Below are 16,708 nucleotides of genomic sequence, written 5' to 3'. Positions count from 1 at the left end.
AAACATATACCGGCATTTGGGAAAATTTTTTTACTTTCTCTATTCTGTGATGAAATCTGGACTTACCAGACACAAAGCTAAGAGATAATATAGCATTTATATCTTTAATTTAGGGTATACAGACAACTGATGAAGACATTTCAGGGGACCCAGAACGCAAATTACTCAATGCAGAATACCTGGATTAACTAGTAACTGCCAAGTCTCCCCTGCTCTTGTGGCTGTGTTAATAGGACCAACACATATAAAGGCTTAGCATTCTTAAGGTAAGGGGGTAAAATTCACTCATAGCGCTTTGTTCATTTACATACACTGTGGAAATATCTCCTTCCACTCAAGTCACAATCAGTATTTTCTATGAAAATGATACATTTCTATCATGGATTTGTTTTAGAGGAGCAAATTAACTTGTGAAGTATGGCAGAGACAATGCTACATGTCCATCAGACAATTTCTTTTTCCTCCTGGATACAGAGAGTGGCTGGTTTCCCAACCACGTGACTGACTTTAGCCAATGGAGAGGGAGTGGAGGTGTGTACCTCTCACACAGTCTCTAGGGTCTTTTCTCCAACCCCAACACTTCTGGTCCCTGAGAATCACTCACTATGGTATCAGTGAGATAGGAACTTGTTTGTTTGTTTGTTTAAGCCACAGAGATTTGGAGGGGTAATATTTTTCAATAGTGACTATCTGGTTTATACTTTATGGATCACAGCAATGTAGCCTGTTCTACCTTTGGAGAAGGAAAAGGGAGGTTGTCCTTTGTGTGGAGTGGATTTAAAAATAATGCATTTTTCTTTAAGGCAAGTCTAAACACAACATTTTAAGTCAGTTTAAACTGTATTAACTATCAAATATGAAGTTTTCTTAATGATGTGTTTTGTTCACCTTAAAAAAAGTTTGTGAAGCTTTCTTTAGCTTTAAAATTATTATCTGAGTTATTAAAGTTACAAATTCCAGGCCTAATTTTCCTTAAGCTTTTAAGTCTAGCTTGCAGTTTTATTATTTTAAAGTCCAGTACAGCAGTCACTTTTAAGAGACTTTGAATAATTTACAAACTTTTAATAAAATTCCATTAAATATATTAAATGGCATATGTACATTTAATATGTTTGATTTCTTTTGGGAGGGTAGCTCAAATATCTGACTTAACAAACCTTTCCCAAGTTCTTGACATAATTCATATATCTAATGATTTAAACTTATAAATATGATGAGAATTAACTTCCCTTAAATGTTATAATGCTATATATATATTTAGTAAGATTTCAACTTGAAAAGCACAATATAAAGCAGTTACTCAATTATTCATTCTAAATTGAAAATTTTAAAAACAGACCTGTGTAATAGGTAAAATTCTCTTACATATTGCAATGATATGAATTATTAAACATGCACATATTCTTAAGCAGAAAACTATTAATGCTGTGTATTTGATTCTTTTAAACATTTTATACTTAATTACAAACCATCCTGAACTTAAAAGATTCCAGCCTACTAAGAAAACAATGATGTCTCACCCAGCAAAATTTGAGGAGTGCCTTCTTATCGCCTTGGGGCTGTCTGAATCAGAAATGCTACTAGATTCTTTTTTTTTCCATTTAAAAATTTTTTATTTTATTTTGGACTGTAGTTGATTTACAATGTTGTGTTAGTTTCAGGTATACAGCAAAGTGATTCAGTTATATGTATACGTATATCTATTCTTTTTCAGATTCTTTTCCTTTATAGGTTATTACAGAATATTGAGTAGAGTTCTCTGTGCTATACAGTAGGTCCTGGTTGATTATCTATTTTATATCTAGTAGAGGCAATTTAAAAAATTTTATTTTATCTCGGAGTATAGTTGATTGACAATGTTGTATTAGTTTCAGGTCTACAGCAAAGTGTTTCAGTTATATGTATACATGTACTAGATTCTTGATGGTGACACTGATGGGTCTACTGCAGGGATTGCTTCATAACTTAATCCTTAAGTTGTTCTTGTGGCCTCCTTTGTAGTCTTCATCCCTAGAGAACTCAGAGAAGGCTGTTTATTTGATTCTTAAATTGAAATGGACTTTTAAGCTTTTATTGTTTCATTTTCTTCCTGTCTATAGGACTATACAAATGAGGTCTAATTGAATTGTGGAAATCTCTCAAGGCTTAGATGAATCACAACTTCCTAGGCCTTTCTATGACAGTAACATCAAACCAGTGTTGCCCCATAGGAAGGCCCTCTTATGGGATTAGTAAATATGATTAAGCCTATTTACTGTATACTCAGACTGAGCAGTCTGGCTCACTGAGATTCATACATTTGGAATCATATGAAGCATTGCATCTCCAACAAATAAAGACCTGTCCATAAGGCCCACATCACTGGGCCTCCCCACACACTAGTCTTCAAGTGGAACCCGACGATTTGCTCAAAGTTGCTTTGTTATCATCTAGTCACAGAAAATAAAAATGAAATTAATAGAGAAAAATGTTCTGTATACGTCACTAGTTAAGGGTAAGGCTAATACTTTCTCCGTGAACTCCTGAGTCTAGGTCATTGTTCTTGCTCAGCAAAGCTCTGGACAAACTTAAGATGTGCAGAGAATCAAGAACCACAAGACAGAGGAAGACAGGTATATAATCTCTCTGCCTCTGAAAGAGGACACTGTGCCACCTCTGCCAGGTCAGCCAGCTCCCAGCACAGAGGCTGAAGGAGTAGCCCTCTCCTATCACCTTTGCAACATCTCTACGAAGCTCTGCTGCTGGTGAACTTATTGCTCTGAAATGAGACCCTCAGAGCTGTCCAATAAAACTAGTGACTTCAATTACAAACATTTGTGATGTCTAAGTTTATTACTGCTGAACAGATATTGTCATCATGAATGCACAAAAGTTCAATTTCAAAAGCAGAAATGTCTAAGATGTGAGTTAAGGGTTAAAAGAAAGAAAGAAAAAGGAACGAAGCTGTTTTGCTTTCCCAGATGACAGACACCACCAGAGATTACTTCAGGGAAAAAAAATTAGTCCTGAACTGTAATGACTTCAGTTCTCAAACCCAAAGTTGAGAGAGATCCCACAGTTATTAAAGTTAATAAATCAGAGAGAAAGAGAGAGATCCTACATGCAAATCTGGACAACTTTTGCATTTTTCCACACACAGAACTTAAAGGGTTTCTCTCCCCTTTCCCTCTCCCTTCCTTTACCTCATTCACCATGGGTATCTTAAAAACAGCAGAGAGACTCATGGGACGCACAGTTCTATGAGATGTAATTACGGTACCTTATTTTTAAGAGTTTAAAAGTGCATCTTTATGGCCTTATGCAGCCATGGTAACTTTTACATGTTTGATTGACATAAAACATGCATTGGCATAAAACATCTCCTCAAACTGTAGAAACGTGGAGATTTTGCTCACCCTGCTCTCCCCTCCTCCAAGTGACATCCCCTCCACTCTCCTGATTTGTTTAGTAATATTGATCAGCTGTAGTTAGCAGAAGGCAGTTGGTGACCCCAGAAGAGCTCTTCTGGTTGTTGTAAAAGCTAAAATGAACTGAAATAAAGAATATGTGATTCATGAGCTACACATGCGTGTGGAACTCAGAAGGCCCAGCATTTACAGATCATTTTAAAGGTGATCTTTCATATGTGAGGTTTACATCGTCCCAGTTTGACTTTTGATTTGTTTTTTAAGTTAAGTGAAAAGGATTGCCTTTCCCGCTCAGATAGAAGAGGTGTCTTTGTATAGCTGATGTAAATACTTCTAAAGTTTTATAGGGTGACTAATACCCTACAGGGATAAACCAGGCTGTCAACTTTCCTGAGATTTTTGGCTAGAACTCCAAATGTTGGCTAAAGGCATCAAGGCAAGATCCTCATCTTAGAAAAAAAGGCTTTCTATCCAGAGACCATAAATAAGTGTATATGGAGGAGCATATATTCACCTATTCTTCCAAAATAATGGAAAGCCTAGATTCTAAGAGAAATTCAAAGTAAGTTTATATCTAGCTATATTTTAATTTTCACTAGAGTATAACTTCATTAATGTTGTCAAACAACCAAATAAGCATTGACTATTTTTCACTGAATATTGCTTAGGATTCCTTAAAACAAGATTGGCTACTTCATGAAGCAGTCTCCCATTTGTTAGAGCAGAGAGTTCTGAGTTGGAAAAGAGAAAATTCTCTGACATCATATTTTAAACTAGTAATTCATGTTTCAATGACCTCTCTGTTGGTAATAAGGGCTTTTTCTGACGATTTCCCAAAAAAGCTCACCTCAAACACTCCTTCACATTTTACTGAAATATCTTGTGTAAGTGTTTACTGAAAGCAGCCCCAGTAGTCTTTCTTTCTTTAGGTTTTTCTGACCAGATGTCTATTTTCAGTTACTGTGTGTAGCCACTAATAACTCTTCCCTCGGGTGACTGAGGAAACATGGTGGCCTGGTTAATTTATTTTACCTCCCCATTTTCCCACAAGTAGACCAGGAATTGTTGCCAATTAGTCAACAAGGATTTGCTAAGTGCCCTTAAAGTAAAAGTGGTATACTACATTGGACATTTTGGTCAATACATCCTGAGAAAACATGTAGAGGTTTAACATAGAAAACCCCAGCTTCCTAGTGTCTAAGTTCCCAAGACCTTCAGGTCTCCAGAACAATTCTAGGCCCAGAAATAACCAGAAAAATAAACAAATAACTCTTATAGCACAGTCCTGAATTTCCAGTAACCAATAAGTGACAGCAGAGAGGAACCAAGCTCCAGACACACTGTGATTGGTCCATTAATTACTCATAAGGAAAGGAGCATTATGATTGGCTTGTGAAGGTGATAAAAGACCATTCTGCACCTCCCAGCACCAGCTTTTTGCTAGTAACAAGTAGGAAGCAGAAGAACCCAGCACCAGCTTTTTGCTAGTAACAAGTAGGAAGCAGAAGAAACGAAATATAGAAAATACAGAGAGAAGAAAGAAGAGAAGGAGGAATCTCGTTAAATCCCCACGAGGCGAGATGAAATTTTGAGATTATTAATAACTGGATTCTTTCTCCTTGTATTTGTCCCTGTCTCCTTTCACTCATTCATGATGTTAGCAAGCTCTGTGTGTCCTCTCTACAGGGAAGAGCAGAAACAGCAAGATTGTCTAGATTTGTTTTTAAAAAGCTAATTCCATTTCTCTTAATATTCTTTCAGCAGTGGTTTCCAAAAGATTCAAGAGTGAAAATCTTCCCCCAGAGAAACAGCAATTGAACACTACACACACACACACACATATATGTGCTCCCGTCTGGGCAGGAGGGGGAGGTTTGTGGTTCCAAGGAAGGGGCACCAAGGGCTCTTCTCCTGGGCAAAAGCCCACGGGGAGGAGAAATAGCTCTAGGGTGCATCTAGGATGATCACAGGAACTGCGTCCCTTGCCTTGTCAAAGATGACCAAATCCTAAGAAAAGTGAATGCTAATGTGCTCCAGGTGCTACTGCTGGCTTGGACATAACAGGACATCAGCGATGCTCATGAAACTCTGGAGACCAGTGGTCCAAACTGCCTTCCCCATTTTCCAGGCAACATGCAAGTCTTCCCAGTTGTGATGTGAGTGGTTCCAGTGACAAATGCTTTGAAATGTACTACAGGCCAGGCAAGGAGGCTTAGAGTCAGAAATGAATGTACATTATGGCAAATGAAGTTAGATTTCTTGCATACGTGAGTTTAGAGAATGAGACTCAAACCTTCTGCACTCACAATAACCACATGATAAGTAATATTGTTTCTATTTTAAAGATCGGGAAACTTAAGTGAGAAGTTAAGTAACTTCCATTAGGTTATGCCATTAGTAAGTAATGCAACTGGGATTTGAAGACAGGGGAGGGGATGCAGAGGCCAGCAGCCTGCTGATTAGAAAATAAATGGAACAAGAAGCATTTCTTCAGGAAAGGGAAGAAAGTGGAGATAAAGAAATCCAGTGTCCCAAAAGACCAAAGAACCAAGATTAGGAGGAAAAGTCGCTAGTAGTGATGAGAAGCCCCTAAGGGCATGTATTAGCCCTGCTAAAGAGAAGAACCACATAGCAGTAGTTCCGCTATGATGCAATGAAAACATCACACTGAGAAATGCAGTTAGAATCTGGCTCTGTTGGCAAACCAAGGCCAATGGATAGAACGCTGGGTGCAGACTCTCAGGGAGCTGTGTGCAGTCCAATAGAGTCCACAAGTACACTGAGATTTATATATATATATGTATGTATACACATATATATGTATATATATATTTTAAACTTTTTATTTTATATTGGAGTATAGTTGATTAACAATGTTGTGTTAGTTTCAGGTGCACAGCAAAGTGATTCAGTTATACATATACATGTATCTATTCTTTTTCAAATTCTTTTCCCATTTAGGTTGTTACATAATACTGAGCAGAGTTCCCTGTGCTACACAGTAGGTCCCATTGCAGCACTGTTTACAATAGCTAAGACATGGAAGCAACCTACACGTCCAGAGATTCTATTTTTAATGTGCTTCAACTTAAAGCACACTGATAGCAGCAATAGAGGAAAAAATTGATTTTCCAGAGGGTAAAATCTAAAAGGAGGTTGCTTCACTTTTCACTCGCTAATTTTATAACAAAACATTTAATACTTTGACTAGAGATCATTCATCTACCTGACTTCATTCAACCTTAATAAGAAAAAAGATAATGTACCACCACTCCTCCTCATGATAATTAAAAACAAGAAAGGAAGGAAGAAAGGAAAGAAGGAAGGAAGAAAGGAAGGGAGGGAGAAGATAAAGCACTGTCCAACATCAAGTGCTTTATCAAAATCCACAATTTCTTCAGAGGTTCATGACATTTTAACTCTTTGTGCCGATATTCTACCCCTGATAATCATAATAGTGATCAGAAGATATTAAACTATATTTAATGAACTCTGTTATGGTAGCGGGAATTCCCATGCATACTGTACCTGTATAAATTGGTAAAAAATAAACTTCTATAAGGTAAATTGACAACATGTAAGAAGAGTTTTTAGAAAATTCTCTCATTCTCTGACTCGGAATTTTATTTCGTGGACTTTATCTTAGATCTGTAAAAAAGCTACATTCATGAAGATATTAATGATTGTACGATTTATACGATTTATTTATACGATTTACACGATTTATACGATTGTACGATTTATAAATTGAAAAACTGTTATTTAAATACTATACAGTCAACCATAGGGGAATTAAGTAATTTATTGTAATATTTTGTTGTTAAGTAAAATTACAGATACGGAGCCTATTTAAAACATGGAAAACTGTTCTTCTTATAAAGTTTAGAGAATATCAGTATAAAACTTTTACTTATATGTTGATTACAACTATCTTAAAAATACATATGCACGTGAGAAAAGACTGGAAGAACATAAACTAGTACTACAAAATGTTAACTGTGATTATTTTGAATGAGGATATTACACATGACTAGATTATTTTTTCTTTATTAATTTCTATTTTCAATACTTAATTATAGTTTTAAAGTATCCTATTTCCTATATTTCCATTTTGACAGGGAATAAAGCTTAAGTCAAACTGTAATTTTAATGAAAACTAAATCTAATATTAAAATAAATTCAGGTAACTATTTATTATATTTTACCATGATTTTTAATTTTAAAAATGTTACATTTTCAGAATTTAAAGGACTAACCTTGAGCTATTTGGGAAAATAAGACTATCTAGAATAACTCTCACTCTAAAAAATCAAATTTTTACTGAAAGGCAAAACCAACCACATTTCTCTACTAACTATTATTGCTATGAACTTTAATTTCTGTATACACATGAACACATGTTGCATGTATGTGCAAATCTGGGATAAACACATCAACATATACTTTTATTTTTTAAAAAATATTTCCAGTATTTGCCTCACCAAAAAATATCTAAAGGAATATGGAAACCAGATTCAAACATACAAATATTACCTGAAATCTGGATAGATCCACAAAATAAAAACCTAACAAGAATTTTTCAGCCAGATTTCTTTCAAATAATGAAATTATTGAGTACATACGATACCTGAGTTTCAAAGACATTGAAATCCATCATTTGTAAAAGGAGATGTAGTGTTGGTCCTGCAGTCTCATTCCCATTAAGATTTAAATGACTGATGATGCTTAATTCATTCACTTCCTGGAGAATTTTTACATTTCAGCAGTGAAAGAACTCTTACATGATTGAAATGAATCATTGATAGTACAATCTCAGCAGTCAGCAAGTTCAGTGGCAGGAGAATTTGGGGCTGAATGAAAATTCTCTGGAGTCCCAAAACTACGTGCTGAAGATAACCATTGATTTAAACTCTGCATAATGCTGCTGGTGGCTATTTGCAAGTACACAGCTATACTTCACAGATTCAGATACTTCAACACAAATGTGTCCAACGTTTGGGTTTGGAGCTTTGGGGAAACTTTTCTGATCCAATATTACCAAGACTGTAAACCCATCTGCATAACATCTGGAAAGGACTGTTTGTTTTGTAGGTTAGTAACTAATTGACATGACCTCATACTTTTCTTTCTGCATGTCCACCTTTCATCTCAATTTAGTAGTATTACTAATAAAGAGCTCAACTCTTCACTTAGAAGATCGCAGGGGAGAGGAACCTGATAGACACTACAGAACTGAGAACAGAGAATTTTGATGAGAGAATTGAGAAAAACACCCTAGAGTGGCTAATTAGGCAAAGAAAACTGATGACCTTAAATTCCTCAGCTATTTGCTGGTTTTTCCAGTCTTACACATCAGACTGGTGAGACATAACCCTAACCAGTTAGGCTAGGGTTATGTCCTCAATAGAGTTTCCAATAAATGAGAAAGTTCATAAAAGCTGACAGGCAAGAAGTTTAAAATTATTGGCTAAAATAAGGTCTGGGCTTCATAATAATCAGCCTCTTCAGGATGTTAGCAAGTCTGTATTCCATTACCATTGATAATTAGGCGGTCACTACATAAATAGTTTATGAGTTTGTCAAATGATTTTATAGTTTGTGTGTGTGTGTGTGTGTGTGTGTGTGTGTGTGTGTCCCAAATTTCATGCCCTCCGAGATAAGGGCTGTGTTTGTCTCACTTACTGTACTCAGTGCTATGGGAACTTCTGAAAAGAAAGTCCACATTTGGGATGGTGATCATGATGATGAAGATGGTGATCTTCTATGGTAATATTCCTTGAGTCCATAAGAATAATCACAGTAGTGGAGATGCACCATTTAAATGACTGCAACATGTCTCCTTGTGAAGTTGTCTAGGTAGCTAGTTGTCTAGGGTATATACCTGGGAGTAAAATGACTGGGTTTGATGCGTATGGTGTACGCATCATAATCATTATTGGCATCAGCAAATTATTCTCCATAGTTATTGTGCCAATGTATACATCACCCAGAGAAGTTCTGTTTTTTAAATCTCTTCATCATTTGTTCTCAGACTTTAAAAATTTTACCAATCTGATAAGTATGAAGTGACGTCTTATTTTAATTTGCATTTTTCCAATTCCTTCTGAAGTTGGTCATCTATTCTTATATTATTGGCTTTTTGCATTTCTTCTTTAGTGAATTGTCCTTAAATATATTTTTGCCCAATTCCATTGGTTGTTCAGCTACTTTTAAAAAATTGATTTTAGGAGAAACCCTTATAAAGTCTTGACATTAATGTTTCGCTTTTATGTTGTGCAAATGTATTTTCCCAAACTATTGCTTATTTTGGTATTTATTGTGTTTTTTGTGATATACAATTTTTATCTTAAGGTGGTCTTTTTATTTTTAGAAACATCTCTATTTTATGTATATATATAATTTTTTTGGAGTCTGGTTGATTTACAATGTTGTATTAATTACTACTGTACAGCAAAGTGACTCAGTTATACATGTATATATATTCTTTTTCATATTCTTTTCCATTATGGTTTATCATAGGATACTGAATATAGTTCCCTGTGCTATACAGTAGGACCTTGCTGTTTATCCATTCTGTATATAAAAGCTTACATCTACTAAGCCCAACCTCTCACTTAATCCTTCCCCCATCTCCCTCCCCTTAAGGTGGTCATTTTAATCAATCTCTTCTTGCTTCTACTTTCTGTGCCTTAAGTGACTTACTCCTGTTCAATGTCATAAAGATGTTCTTATTTTTTTCTCTAAAGATGTTCAAGTTTTTCTTTCCAAATTAAGGTATTTTATCTACCTATATTAATTTTGTGTATGCTGTGGACTGAAGATCTAATTTACATTTTCCTATATCAATGGCTTCTTGTCCCACTACAACTTATTAAAGAGTCCATCATTTCCCTACTCCTTTATAAAGCCAGATCTGTCACAAAATGCATTTCCATAAATGCATGGGTCTATTTCTTAGTTCTCTCTCAGTCCCATTGGCTTGCCTTCCTGTGCACCAATACCACACTGTTTCAATTATTATCTTGTTGCGTAATTCTTGACTCCTTTTTCTTCTTTTCTCAATTTTTATTGGTTATTCTGTGCCCTTTATTCTTCCACATAAATTTTAAAGTAAGCTTTTCAAGTTTCACAAAAATCCCTTTTGGAATTTTGTTAGGAATTATATTAATTTATAGATAAAATGTAGAAAGGTTGGTGTATTTGTAATATAGATTCTTCCTGGTATACTGCTCTATTTACTTAAGTCTTCTATGTTTTACAATAATGTTTTACTATTTTCTCAATAAAGGATTTGCACATTCTTTGTTAGATATGTTATGAGATACTTTATAGTTTCTGTTGCTAGAATATTTAATTACTATGATGTCATCAATATTGGTGAGCAGTGTGACGTTCTGTGGGATGTCAAGATGATCAAGGTCCCTGTGAGTTATACTGTGACTTACAGCAGTTAACAAAGCTCTGGGGCAAGCCAGTGGATATACTACTATCCTTATCTTTTCTACAGAGCCCTCTGATTGAAAGCACTCTGGTTGCCCTTGGCGCTCACTGTGCTACAAAGTTGCTAGGTCATTTTTGGCGGTTTCTTATTCTCTCATTTCAAGGTTTGTTATTTTGTAATCTGTGGCTGAAAATATCAACATTGAAAATATTTGCTACCCTGTTTCTGTTATCTTTTTTGCCTGTTTGTGCCCATTATGTTCATATAATTGCTTAGGTATTTTTGACCATAAGCTACTCATTTTCTTTGGAGAATTTTTTGTGGCAATCTTTGAAACCTAGGATTAAAGTTCAGTCTTCTAGGCAAGATTTAGTTTTGCTTCTACATGGCTCCAGTCGCCACTACTTGAAAGTATGGAACCATTTTAAATTTACAGCTTGAAGTTTTTTGGGTCACCCAAGTGATGTGAATATGGACTGAACATCCATATGAGGAGAAATTATTAATACAACCCATTGATAAACCTTATTTCCACACCTTGCTTTGTACAGGAATAAGGCAACTTTTCCTGAGTGTGGCAAGGTGGAGAGATTTATTTCTTGTTCACCATTTCACCATGAAGGTAGACTTTTAACATCCAAACTTAAAAGCAGAGGATCTCCTATTAGCCTCCAACCTTGAGAAGGCCTGGGCTATGTCTCCTGAACTCCATCCCAAGAGTTAATGAAAATAAAAATGCAAGTCACTCAGGTTTGAGAGAGAACCTCAAAGCAAAAGCTGCTTCAATATCTCTGGGGCTAGATTTTGGTCTTACAAGTCTCTTTTTCCCCTACCTTTCCTACCCTTCCCCAGCACACAGGGTAATATCTTCCCTAGTCACACCAGTTACACAGGTTAATACTTTCCCTACGCACTTCCATCACATCCGGGCCCATAAGTCTTGATTGTATTTTCATCTTTTTTGATGTTTTTAAGAAAACAAAATTTAAATACTTAATATAGAATTTTTAGGTTTTCTCCCAATGGGAGGGACAATCTGAGTATCTAATAAGGTACGGTACAAAACACAAAAGTGTACACTTACATTTTTAACTTGCTTACTTCACTCAACAAAATCTAACATTACACAATGTCTTGATCATATTCACAAACATTCTAAGAGAATTCGTCTATTCCCCTTCCTAATTTTCTTCTTATTATTGCCTTTAGTTCTGCCTATTTACCCCATGTTAGTTTTCTATTGCTGCTGTAACAAATTACCACAAACTTTGTAGCTTCAAACAATAAAAATGCATGATCTTGCAGTTCTATAAATCAGAAACTCAACACAGGTCTCACCAGGCAAAAATAAAGATGTTAGCAGGGCTATATTCTCTTTTGAAGGCTCTAGGAGAGAACCTGTGTTCTAAGCTTTTCCAGCTTCTAGAGGTAACCCTTATTCCTTGGCTTGTGTCTCCGTTTATCTTCAAAGCTAGCCATGGCAGGTCACATCCTTCTCGCATTGCACTCTCTCTGACATTGCTGCATCTCTTTCATGGCATCCAGTAAAGGATCTTGGATTTTAATGACTCAGATGATTAGATCAGATGGCACCTAAGAAGGGATTATCCTGAATAATCCTGGATAATCTCCCCATCTCAAGGACCTTAACCTTAATCATATCTGCAAAGTCCCTTTTGCCATGTAAGGTAACATATCCACAGGTTCCCATGACATTTTTAGGAAGGGAGAGGAGGGTGGCATTTTTCTGCCCACTGAATCCCCAGTAAAAATTTATTATTATTATTATTATTATCAATTCTTACTTATATTTATCGATATACTCTCTAGATTCTTTGCTCATTGTTGCTTATCCCTTTCTACATTTTTTGCCTTGAAATTATTTTCTTAAGGAAGAATATATTTTATTGATTCTCTTAGCAAATATCTATAAATAGTCTTTTTAATCTGTCTACACCTGTCTTTGTCATATAAATGATGGTTTACCTGGGTATGGAATTCTAGGTGCTCTAATTTTTCCTCCACCTTATTAAGATAGTATTCCATTGGGATCTAGCATCTGTTGTTGCTCATGAGAAGTCAGTTTTCAGTCTGGTTGTATTCCCTTGTATGTAACTAATTTTTATCTCTGGTAGCTTTTAAGGTTTTTCTCTTTGTGTTTGATATTCCTCAAATTCATTCCCATAAGTTTAGTCTTGAATTCATTTGTATTTATCTTACTCAAGACTCAGTATATTCCATCAAGTTGAAGACTTATGTCTTTCCTCAATTCTGCAAATGTCCATGTTTTTTTACTTCAAATATTGTCTCATCCTGTTTTTATAATTTTCTTCTTTCAGAAAACTTAATAGATGTATTAACTATTCTATCTCAAGTTTTTTATCTTCTCTTTTATATTTTCTATCTTTTTTACTCTGCCTACATTCTGAGTAATGTTCTCTTGTATATTTTTCAATTCACTAATTCTCTATTTAGTTGTACTTAATCTCTAATACCTTTAATCCCCTAATTCCTAATGCCTCTAATTCCAGTGAGTTTTTGCCTTAGAGTTTCTATGTCTTCTTTTACCTCTGTACCGAAGCTTTATTTACCTCTTAACCTTCATTAATCCTCATATGTAAAGAACTCAATATCTTAACTACCTCTCTCTGCTTCTTCTTCAAACCATACTTATACAAGCCATGGAGCTCACTGAATATTTATGACCAATGCTGTCTAATCTCTTGTTTGCCTGTGCATGCCTCCTTCCTACTAGTTAAGATGTACACTTACTGAGAGCCCATTGTGTTCATCCTTAAAACTGATTATGCCTATAATATTTTACCATGTATGTAGGTAAATTAATTATCAACATATTAATGAAACAGGGATGTGAAAAGCAACTTGTTTATTCTCTGAAAACTAAGTTTAAACCTGTGAAATATTTGATGAAAACAAATTGCAAAAATAATCTTGTTGAATTAGATATGTGCAAATAACAAAAATGTGGGCAACATAAAAATCTAGGATGCTTCTGCCCGCAAATACTTTATAATTTTTTATATATTAATTTATATTTGTCATTTTATTTTATATGTTTTATATATTTATATTATTTATTTATTTTTTTATATTTCACTCAGCTCTAAATAAATGGGGACTGGGCATCTAGATGAAGCATTATTGATAAAGCATCCCCAAGGAAAACCACAAGGCATAAAAAGACTGGCAAATCAGTGTATAGTAAAGTTAAATGAAACTTTTAATATAGAGATATTTATGATTCCTGATTTTATCTAGTTTTTTAAATTAGCCAAACAATCCTTGGTTCTAATTATGTCAACTAAAAAGAATGCTCTTTACTGTTTATAAAAAATATTTTTATACATTATGTATTGGGGATGCTGCATGGTGACCTAAAGAAATGCTTTCAGCAGTTTAGGCCCAATGAAAAAGGATTTTTAAGGATCTTAATAAACTAATCTCTCAATAGGTAGAAAGATGACAGATAGAAAAATGGATAGATAATTTGTAAAGTGCAGAGATAAGTGTTACAGAAAAAGGACAATGAATTTCAGAAACAATGGGTTATGGTCAACATGAATACATATTTAATAAAGAAAAATCACTGCACTTATTTTTATTAAAATATTTGAGCTCTATAAAAACAAAAGAATTTACAACATATGTACGTTATACTCCTTTGTTAACTACTTGCAAGATATAACATTTGTATACAATACAGAGACCTGCATCAAGCATACAGCATATAACATAACTCTTTCACAATATTTTCTTCTAGATAATGCAGTTTGCAAACTATTTCTCACATATTTCGAAAGGGATTTACATAGATATCTCCATATAATTATTATGACAAGAAGTTCATAATTAGGCACTTTTATGTGTTGATGAAGGTGCTATAGATTGTTTAGAATGAAACATGTAGGAATTGTGCCAGTGCCAGTTGTAGGCCCGTATGCCACTGCGTCTTTTTGTTGTGCTTCTCTTGCTCTCCTCCATGGTTCAGGGTCAGGAGGTGATAGGAAATGGAGCAGGGGAGGTAGAATACTGGTCCTTGCAGGCCATGTTCTTAACTTCCATATAAACTGGCTTCCAAAGGGGTTCGGCCAATGGGAAACACACCTAGAGGCTGGAGGGCAAGAGGAAGAGTGAACTTAGGGTATTTCTCATTTTCTTTCCCTCCTCTGGTGATGACGCTGCAGTGGCTGTAACTCTAGCTCCCAACTCCTGCCATGGGCACCACTAGCACCCCTTCCTTCCTTTATGTCTTCAGCTGATGAGTGGTAATGGCTTCCTGCTATTGCTAAACTTTGATTACCTCAACATCCCCTCTTTAAATTCTCAGATTCTCCATCATCTGTGTAATCAATCCCTACACTAAATCCCCCTCTGTTGTAAATATTCCAAAATCTTTGCCATCCTGGTGAGTCTGTGATTGATACAAGGATTAAGTTACAGGGTCCAAATTCTAGAGTTTAAAAATTTTGAGGCCTTTCTTGAATATTTATCTAAAATTCTACTGCATTTATGGGCTGTAAGATGATATTTAGTTTAACATTTAATATTTTAGCTCTTAAAATATACTATTTGAGGTTATTTATTCATTAATTCATAGAGTTCTACAGACCATCATTTGGATTATAATTGAGATTCAAAGAAATTATAGTTGACCCTTGGACAACGCCACGGTTAGGGGCACTGATCTCTGCGCAGTTGAAAATCCACATATAGCTGGCCCTGGGTATCCTCAGGGGATTGATTTCAGGACCCTCAGTGGATACCAAAATCCATGGATGCTCAAGTCTCAAAGACAACCCACTGTATCCCGGTTCTGCTGCACCTGCAGATTCAACCAACCGCAAAAATGTATTACTGTTATTTATTAAAATAAGTCCCTGTATTACATGGACCCTTGTAGCTCAAACCCGTGTTGTTCAAAGGTCAACTGTAATTAGGTTGCATGGCTAGTCAAATAACTCTAAAAGTTTTGAAGCTAAGTAAAATGACACATATTTAACTACAGGGCTGACCACCAATGTTGCAACATTGTATATGTAGTAGATGCAAAAACTTAATTGTTGATTTGTTTTGGAATTAGTTGATATAAGCCAATTGAATAAATTGCTATGTGCATTTTTACCCCTTCGTATATGCCATATGTCACATTATAAATGACACCATTTCAAGCTCTATCAGATGTATATGATATAGGGAGGGTGAGACTGTATAACCGAGTTCCGCAATAATCCAATGTCATTTTTAATTTTAATTTTGCTCTTTAAAATTTTTTTTTCACCAGGGTTGCTAAGATAGTGAAATTGATGGTTTTAAATTCTTTCTTCTTTCATGCCCCCTACAAAATCTGTGATGGAGATACTAATGAAAAAGTAAAATCCTAAAGCCCTATCTCCAGAGGAGTGAAAAACAGCAGGAAAGGAATAAACTGTAGGCTTTTGAATTATGAGGTGCTGACTGTAAACACTCACCCAGACCCACCAAGCTGCTCTGGGTTCATCCCTTGACAGAAGCTTCAAGGCCAGTTGCTGAGGGTTTGAGAATTTAATTTCTGTACTTAAAATTTAAATACTGGGTTTTTAAATTTTCTGGGACAAAAATTAAAATGTCTCTGTATTCTTATACCCAAGAGAAACAATAATGACACAAGAAAAATGAATATCCAATGATATCTAAGCCATTGACAACATTTCATTCTTTAAAATGGAAATATTTGATTAAAGAAGCAACTCTGATGATGTGCTGATCACAAGGAAAAGTATGGTTATTCTTGGATGTTTCCCCAAATAATAGTATAATGAGGACACCTAACCTTTGACTTGCTGAAACAGAGACTATTCCC

General features: G+C 35.2%; 1 long non-coding RNA gene across 1 annotated transcript in view; it reads left to right on the top strand.

Annotated features, from left to right (window-relative positions):
* The window catches only part of LOC132376402 (uncharacterized), an 81,040-nt gene that overhangs the window by 19,294 nt on the left and 45,038 nt on the right, over window positions 1-16,708 (top strand). Inside the window, exon 2 of the long non-coding RNA XR_009506289.1 lies at window positions 114-266. This is a non-coding gene — a long non-coding RNA (uncharacterized LOC132376402). The remainder of the gene's footprint in view (window positions 1-113; window positions 267-16,708) is intronic.

Source organism: Balaenoptera ricei, chromosome 12 (genome assembly GCF_028023285.1).
Source record: "Balaenoptera ricei isolate mBalRic1 chromosome 12, mBalRic1.hap2, whole genome shotgun sequence".
Lineage (NCBI taxonomy): Eukaryota > Metazoa > Chordata > Mammalia > Artiodactyla > Balaenopteridae > Balaenoptera > Balaenoptera ricei.
Note: the sequence above shows the minus strand (reverse complement) of the source record. Positions and strands in the feature narration are given on the sequence as shown.